This window comes from Scyliorhinus canicula, chromosome 23 (genome assembly GCF_902713615.1).
Source record: "Scyliorhinus canicula chromosome 23, sScyCan1.1, whole genome shotgun sequence".
Lineage (NCBI taxonomy): Eukaryota > Metazoa > Chordata > Chondrichthyes > Carcharhiniformes > Scyliorhinidae > Scyliorhinus > Scyliorhinus canicula.
In genome coordinates this window covers 26281705-26295227 of record NC_052168.1, presented here as the reverse complement: position 1 = coordinate 26295227, position 13523 = coordinate 26281705, and positions in this window count along the sequence as shown.

Below are 13523 nucleotides of genomic sequence, written 5' to 3'. Positions count from 1 at the left end.
ACAACTAATTGCAATGTCTCTTAATCCATTACTTAACAGTCTCCCCTTGGAGAAAGAAAAACAATTAGGTAAAAATAAAATTTCAAGAAACTAAAATTTCAAGAAACTAAAACACACACCTGATTCCCCCCCCTTTTGTTTTTTTTTAAGTAGAAGAAAAAAAAATTCACAGAAACAGGCGCCCTTCATTCACGATATCTAAAAGTTTCTGTGAACTAGCCCCTCTTTTCGTGAAACAGTCTGACAGTTGATAGCTACTGTCAACCCATTTAATTTTTGTTATTTCACCTCTGTCCAACATCTGCTTTAAACTTGCGATGTCTATCCGTAACCTCTTTTCATTGACACTTTTTGTAGAGTGTACATTTTCCCACAGAGATTTATTGTCAATGTGACAGTCAATAGGTATATTACCTAAATCCTCTAATCCCAAAATTTCTGTCAATATCTGACTTATATAAAAGGCCATAACCACCGCTTCCACTAAGCTTAATGTCTCAGCAGCCAAAGTGCTTTTGACCACTCTCTTTATTTTCTTTGTTTCCCACACAAGAGGGCAACATTTACCATTGTTCCCCAAAAGAAAAATTATAAAACCTCCTGCGCTTGAAACTCCATCACATAAATTTGCATAGGACGCATCACTATAAACTATGAGTTTCAAATGCCTAGGATCACCTAAACAGGGAACTTCAAAACACACTCCTGCATTTTTAGTTTGGCCAACACTTTATTTTCTCTTATTATGTCTTCCACTTTGGGATCATTCACCTTTGTACTCAACTCTAAAACATCAAAACTCACGTCCGGTCTAGTCTGTCTTCCTAACCAGTTCAGTTGCCCAATTAAACTTCGCAGTTGCTCTTTTTCTATCTTCAAAACCATTGCGTCTTTTTGTGAAACCCGGCCACGACTAATTGCTATCGGGCTGATGCTTTCCAAGTAAGATTGCTGACGTAAAGTTGCCCCTAACTGAGTCTGTCCGATTTCCAAACCAATATATTTAAATGCACCGGAAGCCTGACTTCCAACCCTGAATTCTTTCCTCAAGTCAGAGATTACAATAGCTTCAAAATCACTAGTCCCACCCCACAAAAAATTATCGACATGCATCATGAAGATGCCAGCAAGATTTCCTTTATAGTGCCAGTAAAACATTGCACGATCTGATTTCAACTGGCAACAGCCTAACTTTAACAAGACTGACCTTACCGAAAAGTACCAGACTCTAGGTGCATCATTTATTCCATATACACATTTGTTTGACTTCCACAGTACCTCTTCTGTGTTAGCTGCTTCTTTAGGAGGACGGAGAAAAATGTCTCTCTGGAGCTGATGCCCCTGCAAAAAGGCAGCTTTTATATCTATAGATTTGCAGTCCCCATGCCTTTGTGGCTAATAGAGCCAAGAAGGTCTTTAAAATAACCTTGGACTTCCGGTTGCGGCTATGACCAGCTAAGTCGCACATTTGGCAGCTCCTGCGACAAAGGTGTTTAAGGGCCGATTGGAGGGCCCCGACGGTACTGTAAAGACGAATCCCGGTGGGGGAAGGCTCCCTGAGGAGAGTGAGACCAACTTTATGGTCGGTACTCGGAGAGGGGCGACAAAAAAAGCGGCAGCAGCTCCCCAAAAAAAGCGGGGGAAGAGGACCAAAATGGCGGCCGGTGGTGCACTAGAAGATTGGAGAAAATGGGCGGAGGAGCAGCAGGCCGCTCTCCTCCGGTGTTTTACGGAGCTGAAAGTGGAACTCTTAGAGTCCATGAACGCGACGACCACAAGGCTGATGGGGGCCCAGGCGACCCAAGAGGCGTCGATAAGAGAGCTGCAGCAGGAGATGGCGGTGAGGGAGGAGGAAGCCACGGTCCTCGTGGGAAAGGTGGAGGTGCACGAGGCACTCGACCTGAAATGGCAGAGCCGCTTTGAGGAGCTGGACACGCGAATGAGGCGGAAGAACTTGAGGATCCTGGGCCTAGCAGAAGGCCTGGAGGGGCCTGATCTCCCGAAATATGTAGCGGGGATGTTGAGCTCCCTGATGGGAGAGGGGGCCGGTCCATCGCCCCTGGAGCTGGAAGAAGCATATCGGGTCATGGCTAGGCGGCCTAGGGCAAGCGAGCCCCCGAGGGCGGTGCTGGTGCGGTTCCAGCGTCTCTGCGATCGGGAGAAAGTGCTGAGGTGGGCCAAGAGGGAGAAAAGCAGCAAATGGGAGAATTCGACGGTGCGGATATATCAGGACTGGAGTGCGGAGGTGGCAAAGCGGCGGGCCCGGTTTAACCGAACGAAGGCGGTGCTGCACGCAAAAAGGATCAAGTTTGGAATGCTGCAGCCAGCGCGCTTGTGGGTCACCTACAAGGACCAGCACCATTACTTTGAGACCCCAGAGGAGGCATGGACTTTTGTTCGGGAGGAAAAGCTGGACCTGAACTAGAACTTGGGAACGCCGGCGGTCGAGGCCGCCCGAGTACCCTTGACTGATCAAGTGGCCCATGTCTTTCTTAGGCCAGGTCGGAACTTGGTTAAAGTTGATGGATCGTTTGGTTTCTTTGAAACTTGTGTTATGGGGGGTTTCTTTGTTCCTTTTTGTGTGTCTCTTCCCGTTGCCAACTTCCCTTAATTATTGTTGTTGTAGGGGGGGCTTTTTTACTGTTTTTTGATCTGTTCTTTAAGGGTTATGGTTACTGTTGGTTAAGTACGTTATTATTGGGTAGTTATTTAGTTATTTAGTTATGCAGGCATAGTTATGTATTTATGTATTTATTTGCGATTTGTTATTTATATTGTTATATTGTTAAGTTGGGGAGGCGGGACGGGGGGGGAGCAAGTGGGTTATGCGTGTTTTCTTTTTCTCTTTTTTCTTCCTCTCGTTTTAAGGGGGCTTTGTTATCGGTGTGGATGGGGACGGGGGTGGAATTGAAGATGGCGGGGTAGGGTGTGGCCGGGCGAAAGCGCGGGCTCTCCCCTGTTTCCCGCGCGCGGGACGGAGGAAGGGGGAGGAGAGAAGAGTGGGGTGTGGCCAGCAATGGCGGCTTTTCCCGCGCTGAAGCGGAGTCAGAGAGGGATGGCAAGGGGGGGGGGGGAGGCCCCTCCCCCCCCACATCGGGAGGAGTCGGAGTGTGGCAGGGGCAGCCGGGTCAGCGAAAACCAGCTGACTCTCGGGAGTACGATGGTGGATACACTGCGGCTAGGAGGGGTCCTAGCCAGGGGGGGGGGGGGGGGGGAAGGGGGGTTAGGGGGGGGATACCGGGTTGCTGCTGGAAAGGCTGAGGACGGGAAGGGAAGAACGGGAGGAGAGAGGGGGGGGGGGCCATCGCCATGGGGAACGGGTCAGAAGGGGAGGGTCGACCCGGGGCGAACAGGGGACAGAACATGGCTAATAGACAGGGGAAAGGGACGGGTCGCTCCGCGACCCGGTTGATTACTTGGAATGTGAGGGGGCTGAACGGACCGGTCAAGAGATCAAGGGTTTTTTCACACCTAAAGGGACTGCAGGCGGATGTGGCAATGTTGCAGGAGACTCACTTGAGAGTAGTAGACCAGGTGCGCCTGAGAAGGGGGTGGGTGGGACAGGTGTTCCACTCAGGCTTGGACGCAAAGAACCGGGGGGTGGCGATTTTGGTGGGAAAGAGGGTGTCGTTCGTGGCGGCGCAGGTGGTAGCAGATAAGGAGGGTAGGTACGTGATGGTGAAGGGTAGGCTGCAGGGAGAGAATGTGGTGCTGGTAAATGTATATGCCCCGAATTGGGATGACGCGGGTTTTATGAGGCGCCTGTTGGGCCTCATTCCGGGTCTGGAGGCAGGAGGCCTGATCATGGGGGGGGACTTCAACACAGTGCTCGACCCTGGGCTGGACAGATCGAGTTCCAGGACGAATAGGAGGCCGGCAGCGGCGGAGGTGCTAAGGGGGTTCATGGAGCAGATGGGGGGGGTAGACCCATGGAGATTTGGCAGGCCAAGGGCGAGGGAGTATTCTTTTTTCTCCCACGTCCACAGGGTGTACTCCAGAATAGACTTTTTTGTACTGAGCAGGGGGCTGATTTCGAGAGTGCAGGACACGAAGTACTCGGCCATTGCGATTTCGGACCATGCACCACACTGGGTAGAGGTAGAACTGGGGGAAGCACGGGACCAGCGCCCGCTGTGGCGCCTGGATGTGGGGCTGCTGGCGGACGATGAGGTGTGCGGAAGGGTCCGGAAGGGCATTGAGAGATATCTGGGCACGAACGACACGGGCGAGGTGAAGGTGGGGGTAGTATGGGAGGCCCTGAAAGCAGTGATCAGAGGAGAGCTGATCTCCATAAGGGCACACAGAGAAAGGAAGGAGAGGCAGGAGAGGGAGAGACTGGTGGGGGAACTTATAGAAGTGGACAGGAGATATGCGGAGACACCAGAGGAGGGGCTGTTGAGGGAGCGGCGCAGTTTACAGGCCCAGTTTGACCTACTGACCACTAGGAAGGCGGAGACGCAATGGAGAAGGGCACAGGGTGCGGTCTATGAGTACGGGGAAAAGGCGAGCAGGATGCTAGCACACCAGCTGCGCAAGCGAGATGCAGCCAGAGAGATTGGGGGAGTGAGAGAGAAGGGAGGGAACGTAGTGCAGAAGGGGCAAGAGGTGAACGGGGTCTTCAGGGATTTCTACAGGGAATTGTACCGGTCTGAGCCGCCCAGGAGGAGGGGGGGAATGGAGAACTTCCTCGATAGATTGAGGTTCCCAAAGGTCCAGGAGGAACGGGTGGAGGGGCTGGGGGCGCCGATAGAGCTGCAGGAACTAGTTAAAGGGATAGGCCAGATGCAGGCGGGGAAGGCGCCGGGGCCGGATGGGTTCCCGGTGGAATTTTATAAGAAGTATGTGGACTTGGTGGGTCCAGTGCTGGTGCGAGCCTTCAATGAGGCGCGAGAGGGGGGGGGCTCTGCCCCCGACAATGTCACAGGCCCTGATCTCCTTGATCCTGAAGCGGGACAAAGACCCTGTACAGTGCGGGTCCTATAGGCCTATCTCCCTCTTGAATGTAGATGCCAAACTGTTGGCAAAGGTCCTGGCAACCAGAATAGAGGATTGTGTGCCAGGGGTAATCCATGAGGACCAGACGGGTTTCGTAAAGGGACGACAACTTAATACAAATGTCCGGAGGCTGTTGAATGTAATTATGATGCCAGCAGTGGAGGGGGAGGCTGAGATAGTGGTAGCACTGGATGCGGAGAAGGCATTCGATAGGGTGGAGTGGGAATACCTGTGGGAGACGCTGGAACGGTTTGGGTTTGGGGAGGGATTTATCAAGTGGGTGAAGCTGCTGTATTCGGCCCCGATGGCGAGTGTGGTTACAAACGGGAGGAGGTCGGAGTATTTTGGGCTCCATCGAGGTACCAGGCAGGGATGCCCCCTATCCCCCTTACTATTTGCATTAGCGATCGAACCGTTGGCGATGGCACTGAGGGGTTCAGGGGGTTGGAGAGGACTGACAAGGGGAGGGGAGGAGCATCGGGTATCACTCTATGCGGATGATTTGTTGTTGTATGTGGCGGATCCGGAAGGGGGAATGCCGGAGGTAATGGAAATACTAGCGGAGTTTGGGGACTTTTCGGGATATAAATTAAATGTGGGTAAAAGTGAGGTCTTTGTGATACACCCGGGAGATCAGGGGGAGGGAATTGGGCGGCTCCCCTTTAGGAGAGCAGTAAAGAGCTTCAGGTACTTGGGGGTGCAGGTGGCAAGGAACTGGGGGACCCTCCACAAGCTGAACTTTTCAAGGCTGGTGGAGCAGATGGAGGAGGAGTTCAAGAGGTGGGACATGGTACCGCTGTCGCTAGCAGGGAGGGTGCAGTCAGTCAAAATGACGGTCCTCCCGAGGTTCTTGTTTCTGTTCCAGTGCTTGCTCATCTTCCTCCCCAGGGCCTTCTTCAAGAAGGTAACTAGCAGCATTATGGGCTATGTGTGGGCGCATGGCACCCCTAGAGTGAGAAGGATTTTCTTGGAACGGAGTAGGGACAGTGGAGGATTAGCGCTACCCAATCTTTCCGGATACTACTGGGCGGCGAACGCATCGATGGTGCGCAAGTGGGTGATGGAGGGGGAGGGGGCAGCTTGGAAACGTATGGAGAGGGCGTCCTGCGGCAATACAAGCCTGGGGGCGCTAGTAACGGCACCATGGCCGCTCCCCCCCACAAGGTATACCACGAGTCCGGTAGTGGCGGCCACCCTTAAAATCTGGGGGCAGTGGAGGCGACACAGGGGGGAAGTGGGGGGTCTGATGGCGGCGCCACTGAGAGGGAACCACAGATTTGTCCCGGGGAACACTGGCGGGGGATTCCAGAGCTGGCACAGGGCGGGCATCAGGCAACTGAGGGACATGTTCATAGAGGGGAGGTTTGCGAGCCTGGGAGAGCTGGAGGAGAAATTTGAGCTCCCCCCGGGGAACACGTTTAGATACCTGCAGGTGAAGGCATTTGCCAGACGACAGGTGGAAGGATTCCCCTTGCTTCCCGATGGAGGGGCGAGTGATAGGGTGCTGTCAGGGGCCTGGGTCGGAGAAGGGAAGGTCTCGGACATCTACAAAATAATGCAGGAGGTGGAGGAGGTACCGATAGAGGAGCTGAAAGACAAGTGGGAAGCGGAGCTGGGAGAGCAGATAGAAGATGGGACATGGGCGGATGCCCTAGAGAGGGTCAATTCGTCGTCGTCGTGCGCAAGGTTGGGCCTCATCCAATTTAAGGTGCTGCACAGAGCCCATATGACGGGGACTAGGATGAGTCGGTTCTTCGGGGGTGAGGACAGGTGTGTTAGGTGTTCGGGAAGCCCTGCGAACCATGTACATATGTTCTGGATGTGTTCGGCACTGGAAGAGTTCTGGGAGGGGGTGGCGGGGACGGTATCGAGAGTGGTGGGAACCAGGGTCAAACCAGGGTGGGGGCTAGCGATTTTTGGGGTTGGGGTGGAGCCAGGAGTACAGGAGGCAGGGGAGGCCGGAATATTGGCCTTTGCGTCCTTGGTAGCTCGGAGAAGGATCTTGATTCAGTGGAGGGACACAAGGCCACCAAGCGTTAACACCTGGTTAAACGACATGGCAAGCTTCATCCAATTGGAAAGAATCAAATTCGCCCTGAGGGGGTCGGTACAGGGGTTCTTCCGGCGGTGGCAGCCCTTCCTTGACTTTCTGGATCAGAGATAGGAACCGGAGGCCGAAACAGCAGCAACCCGGGGAGAAAAGGGGGGGGGGGGAAGGGGGGGGGGGGGGGGATAGCAACGAAGGGAGCACGTCAGCGGGGGGGTCGCGGGCAAGGACTGCCCGAGGCCATCGGCAGAAAGGGAAAAAACGGTTTGGTTGCTAGACTGATAGCGCGGAGGGGGGGGGCGGGGGGGGGGAGGGAGGGTGGGGGGGTGCGCGCGGGGGAGGGCGTGGGGAGGATTTTCCAGGGGGGACTTGTGGTGTTATAATTTAAAATGTAATAGGGGTAAATGTTTGTATCGAAAAATTTCAATAAAAATTATTTAAAAAAAAAAAAAATAACCTTTCCTGCTGTAGGTGAATCTACCCTTAAGTCCTGATCATCTAAATTTTCTTCAAATCCCCTTGCCACAAGCCTGGCCTTTGCCTTATAAGTTCCATCTGGAAGAACCTTTTCTGTACAAATCCATCTGTGGGATAGAGCTTTTTGTCCCCTATCCGGTACTTCCGTGTATACCCCAAATTCACTCCAACTATGCAATTCTTGCTGTTTACCATCTTTGATAACTTTTTCATCTAATTTATTTGAAGCCACTAAAATCTCACGTGCATGTGGGCTTCTACTTCTATTAGTATTTGTAGTCTTACTCCTGTTCCAAGATCTTGATAAACTACGTCCCCTTTCCTGCCTGGTATCTCGTTCTGTACTGCTACTGCTTGATCTTTCTTTTCTGTAGCGGGATGTCCTTTCAATAGTTCTCGACCTTTTCCTGCGAACCTGTTCACTATCCGATGTACTATCTGAACTAGCACTGTGTTTCTGTGCCCTCCATTTTTGAACTTCGTTTTCCCAATCCATCGTCTTAACTTCCTCCCCTGAATGCTGTACATTCAACCAATGTTTATACTTTCCAGTGGCCTTCCCTGCTCTACTAATAACAGTTGCATCCTTCCATTGACTAGACCCTTCAGGCAAGTATGTCACTTTTGTACCAACCTTTGGCAGTTGCCCTTTCGGAAAAATGGCCTGATCTAATTTATCAGAAGTGTCATGTTCCTCTACAGAAACCCTGTCTATATCAGTTAACTGGCCTCATAGTTCTGTAACACATGCGTACCAGATGACTCTGGTTCCTCGTCATGTCTGACTGCTCTGTCTAAATTTGAAAATTTGTAATCGGTACCCATTATCCTTGATGAATGTACCCTAACAGTTTGATTACCATGTTGCAAAATAAATGTTTTGCCATCTATGCCTATGATCTTCCCTGGACCTTTCCATTCATTAGAATTGTCTCTCTTATAGTATACCATTTCTCCTTGTTGAAAAACGGCATCTGATGGCCGTACATTATGTCTTAAAGCTCTGCGAATTCTTTCAGAGACTTCTGCTTCCAAAAAAGCTTTTCTACTGCAATGTAACGCGTTTAAATGTTCAGCAAAACCTGAGCTAATTGTAGTCCCTTCCCAAGCTGGAGGCTGGTCATCCAAAATGGAGGGAATTTTAGGATTTCTACCAAACGCTAATTGATAAGGACTATAGCCCCCAACCATCTGCAATGTATTCTTTGCATGTGCCGCCCATGCTAAAGCTGAATTTAGCGTGCAGTTTGGTCGATCTCCCAAAATTTTCCGAAGCATGTCATCGATAACAGCATGATTTCTTTCGCAGACACCATTACTAAATGGGCTTTCGGCAGCCGTATTCATAACTCTGATATTCATGTTTTCACACATATCCCTAAACTCATCATTAGCAAATTCTCCCCCATTGTCCGTAAAGAATTTTGCTGGTGGACCCATTCCTGTCCCGCCATTTTTCCACAATTTTGTCCAAAATTACTCTCTTTTCTTTACTTCGTACAATCGTTGATTGACTAAATCTGGTCACTAAATCTACAAAATGCAAAATAAATATATTATTTGCTTTATCCCAGATCTTAAGGTCCATGGCCACAATGTCATTAAAATCCCTGGCCAAAGGTAGGGTTACTATCGGTCGTGCTGGTGTTCTTCTGTACTTCCTGCAAACTTCACAGCGATCACTAACCTGTTGAATAGTCATCATCCCTTACCCCTGCATCCTTTAATAAATTTTTCAGCCTCCGAGGAGACGGATGTACAAATTGCCTATGCAGTTTTACTACAATAAGCTTTTTACCAACTAAAGTCGCATTATCAACTGTCATTAATACATCCTTAACCACTCTACTTGAAACATTATTTGTCAATAATGGAATACAATAATGTCCCGACTGTGTAAATTGTAAGTCCACCGTCTTTCCAAAAACTGTTGCCTTATCCTGTTCCATATCCAGCTTCATGTGTGCTTTCTTCATCGACGGTCTGCTCAGAAGCAAAGGTATTCCACTTGATACAACATCCGTGCTAATAAAATGATTCACTCCAGCAATATTGCAAGGGATCACCACTCTTTTCAGCGACTTCAGAGTATTATCATCCCCAAACCTGAAACTTGTGGAACTTTTAAATTCCTTAACCTTGTTACGATTTTCAGCGTTCAATGAGTCCAGATAGCATTTTAACCAGTCAATCCCACACACAGTAGATGTGCAGCCACTGTCCAATACAGCACAGTTAAAAGATTCTGCAACCAACATCCTCATTACCGGCGTAAAGCAGCTTGTTAATAGGGCAATGCCTTCTTTCTGGTCACTATCTTTTTCCTCTTCTGACTCTTCCGTGTCATGTGTCGCTTCAAATACTCTATCATAACGAGTTGGACAGTTGAAAGCATAATGGTATTGAGAGTCACATCGAAAACATCGATTTATCATACCCCGTACATTTCTGGGGTTCATCCTCCTATTGTAGGTTCTAACTGGGTTTCTGTCTTCATCATTTCCTTGTCTCGGTCTTCTTTTATAGTCTTGAGGCCTGTTCGTAGCCATACGATTTTGCCATCCTGTTAGTAGTGTATCTTCCATATTCTGCCTTATAGCAGGCTGACCTATTTGGGTCATCAGAGCCATTGCAATCGAATGTTTCTCCAAAAAAAAATTTTAAGCTGCTGTCATCTGTTCGAATAAGGTATCGTTATCCATAAACTGAACTCCTGTCAAAACCAGGAGCCTATCCACGTTGCTCACTCTAGCACAGTCAAGTAATTTAAAGGCCAACACAGACTGTGGAAATTCCAGCCTGTGTTTCTGCAGCTATTTATATAGTCTGCCAAATTCCATTATATAGTCTTCCATAGATAAATCCTCCATTTCCGGAACTTATCAAAATCCGACAATGCTTCATACGCACTTAACAAGTCATCTTTCTTATAAATCTTGTCCATATAAAGTAATAAAGTCGCCAGACCTTCTTCTGAGTCTAACTCTTCCAACTCCAGCTCAGAAAGCACTTTGTTTCGGATTTTACTGCCATATGGTAAAGAAAGAGCCAATGCCATACCTTGTTTTCTCTTTCCTAAAGCAGTCACCTTAGTCCACATAACTACTGCACTTCTCCATTGGTCGTATTATTCCCTTTCAGAAAATAGGGGAGGATAATCATAACCAGCCATCTTTGTCCTGGGTTCAGCCATGTTTCCCTTTTTTTTTCACTCCTTGGTTTGATCTGGAAAAATTGTATCTTTCAAGCCTTCACATTTACACAGCAACCATTCTCTGCTGCCATTGTTAACATGTACTAGATGCTGTGGTATGAAGAGGCAAGAGTTCAGCTCCTTTTTCACCAACACACCTTTAATGGTTCAAACTCACTCTGCACAGAACTCTACAGATCATCACAAGCTCCCGAGTCCACCTGAAGCCCCTTTACATATCAGTGTCAATCATTGAACACTTAACATAAATGAGACAACTAATTGCAATGTCTCTTAACCCATTACTTAACACAGAGCCGGGATCGAACCCGGGACCTCGACGCCATGAGGCAACAGGGGTAACCCACTGCGCCACCGTACTGCCACGAGGCTAAGATATCTATCAGGATACTACCAAAATCTACGAACTATAATAAATTAATTAGCAGCTACGGCAAATTGTGACTATTGACTACGAAGATCTTCTATCAACTCCCTGAGGTAACAGTGTCACGTGGTTGTTCTGTACTGCCACCTGATGGTCAGAGGTTTTCTCTATCACTATATACACGACCGGTTATGTCTGTCATTACAGGGGTGAGATCCACGCCGACATTGGGAGAATGTGCAAACACCACATGGACAGTGACCTGGGGCCAGGATCCAACCCGGGTCTTCGGCGCCGTGAGGCAGCAGTGCTAAAATCGCTCATTGTAATCATGAAATGTACTTGCAAAGTTCACAGGTAGATTTTAAAAAATACATATTTTTATTGAAGAGAATTTAATTTTTTAATATAAATTTAGCGTACCCAATTCATTTTTTCCAATTAAGGGGCAATTTAGCGTGGCCAATCCACCTACCCTGCACATCTGTTTAGCTGTTATGGGGCTGGTTTAGCACAGGGCTAAATCGCTGGCTTTTAAAGCAAACCAAGGCAGGCCAGCAGTACGGTTCGATTCCCGTAACAGTCTCCCCGAACAGGTCCCGGAATGTGGCGACCAGGGGCTTTTCACAGTGATGGAACCATCAATTCACCAGACACGTGTTTCCGATGTGAATCTAGGCTTTAATCAACTTACTTCAGAGCCAGCCTGTTACCTGTCAATGAACTCGTAGTGAACTCAGGCTGACTCTGGACACGGGTATTTATACAGCTGCACTAGGGGGAGGAGTCCTGGGCGGAGCCAAGGGTGGAGCCCAGTACAAGTTCCTGAGTGCTCCCAGCGCTACTCCCCCTAGTGGTAGGATAGCGCTACTGTGCTTACAAAGACAGTGTGAATTAACATATATACATCTATACAGTATTACATTCACCACACACAGTAACTTCATTTGAAGCCTACTCTTGACAATAAGCGATTTTCATTTCATTTTCTTTGGGGTGTGGGGGCGAAACATACGCAGGGAGAATGTGCAAACTCCACATTCACCTGAGGAAGGAGCAGTGCTCCGAAAGCAAACATGTTGGACTTTAACCTGGTGTTGTAAGACTTCTTACTGCGCAAACTCCACACGGACAGTGACCCAGAGCCGGGATCGAACCTGGGAACTTGACACCGTGAGGCAGCAGTGCTAACCGCTCCGCCACCATGCTGCCAGGAATGTAATTTCTAACAGAGTGCACAATATCAATATGAAAAACAGCAGAGCAAAGGCAAAACCAATACCAAAGGGAGACACATACACGTCTGTGGGGCAGGTAGCTAGTTGTGTCCCCTTGAGATAGAGCCTCTGTACAGGTGTGGGGGCCCCTGTTTGTGAACCCCCGGTGTTCAGCTGCCACCATCGTCCCCCCACCCCCGCCATCCTTGTTGTCTCCTGGTACTAAACCATAATGGGGAGGCGTCCGCCGGGCAAGGTTTGGTCCCGCTGTTGTGGTCCTTCCACCTGCCCTCCAGCTCTTTGTCCCTTCCGGTTCCCCTGTGTTTCCCTTGGTGTTCCCTTAGCAGCCGATTTGTGCACAGCAAGATTCCAGGGACGGCAAAGCGACGACAGCCTGAGATTCCAGGTTAGATCCCAGCTCCGGGTCACTGTCCGTATGGAGTTTACACATTCTCCCCGTGTTTGCGTGGGTCTCACACCCACAACCCAAGATCTGCAGGGTAGGATTGGCCACGCTAAATTACCCTAAATTGGAAAAAAGAGTACTCTAAGTTCATTTTTTAAAAAATATCGTCAAGGACCAATCCCCCACAATTCTTTGAAATGGGGTCACCCAGCCTTTTACACTACCCGAGGGGTCTCGGTGTTGTATCTCATCTGAAAGGTGGTACCTCCGACAGTGTAGCACCCCCTTAGTACTGCACTGGAGTAACGGTCACCATTTTAATACCCAAGACTGCGATTGCTAAATTTTGTTAGACACAGGTTTCAGGGGGTGGAGAGAAGAGGCAGGTATTTGGAATTGAGGTTAAAAATAAGCCATGGTCCAACTGGAAGGCAGGACAAGTTTGAGGGGCTGAATAACATAATCGTGTCCCTAAGTTCCGACTTAAAACGCCAGTGGAGTTCCGCCTGTTGTCCACTTGCGCTTGATTAATTAGAATATGGAAGGAATTCACAAATAAAGTGGAAAATTTAAAAGTTAACTCCATCAGTAATTCAATAAATCACAAAATAATTAATAGTAAAAAGGCACTCATTCAGCATAGCAGATTCCAATATCTGAAGTATGATCAACGTCCCTCACAAACCAAGGTTCACGTTACCTTCACGAGAACATCGGTTTGTTTAACAGAGTGATGGGCTGTTGTCTTATAATGTTTGCTCAGTAATAATAATAATTGCTCAGCTTCCCAGAGTGAGTTG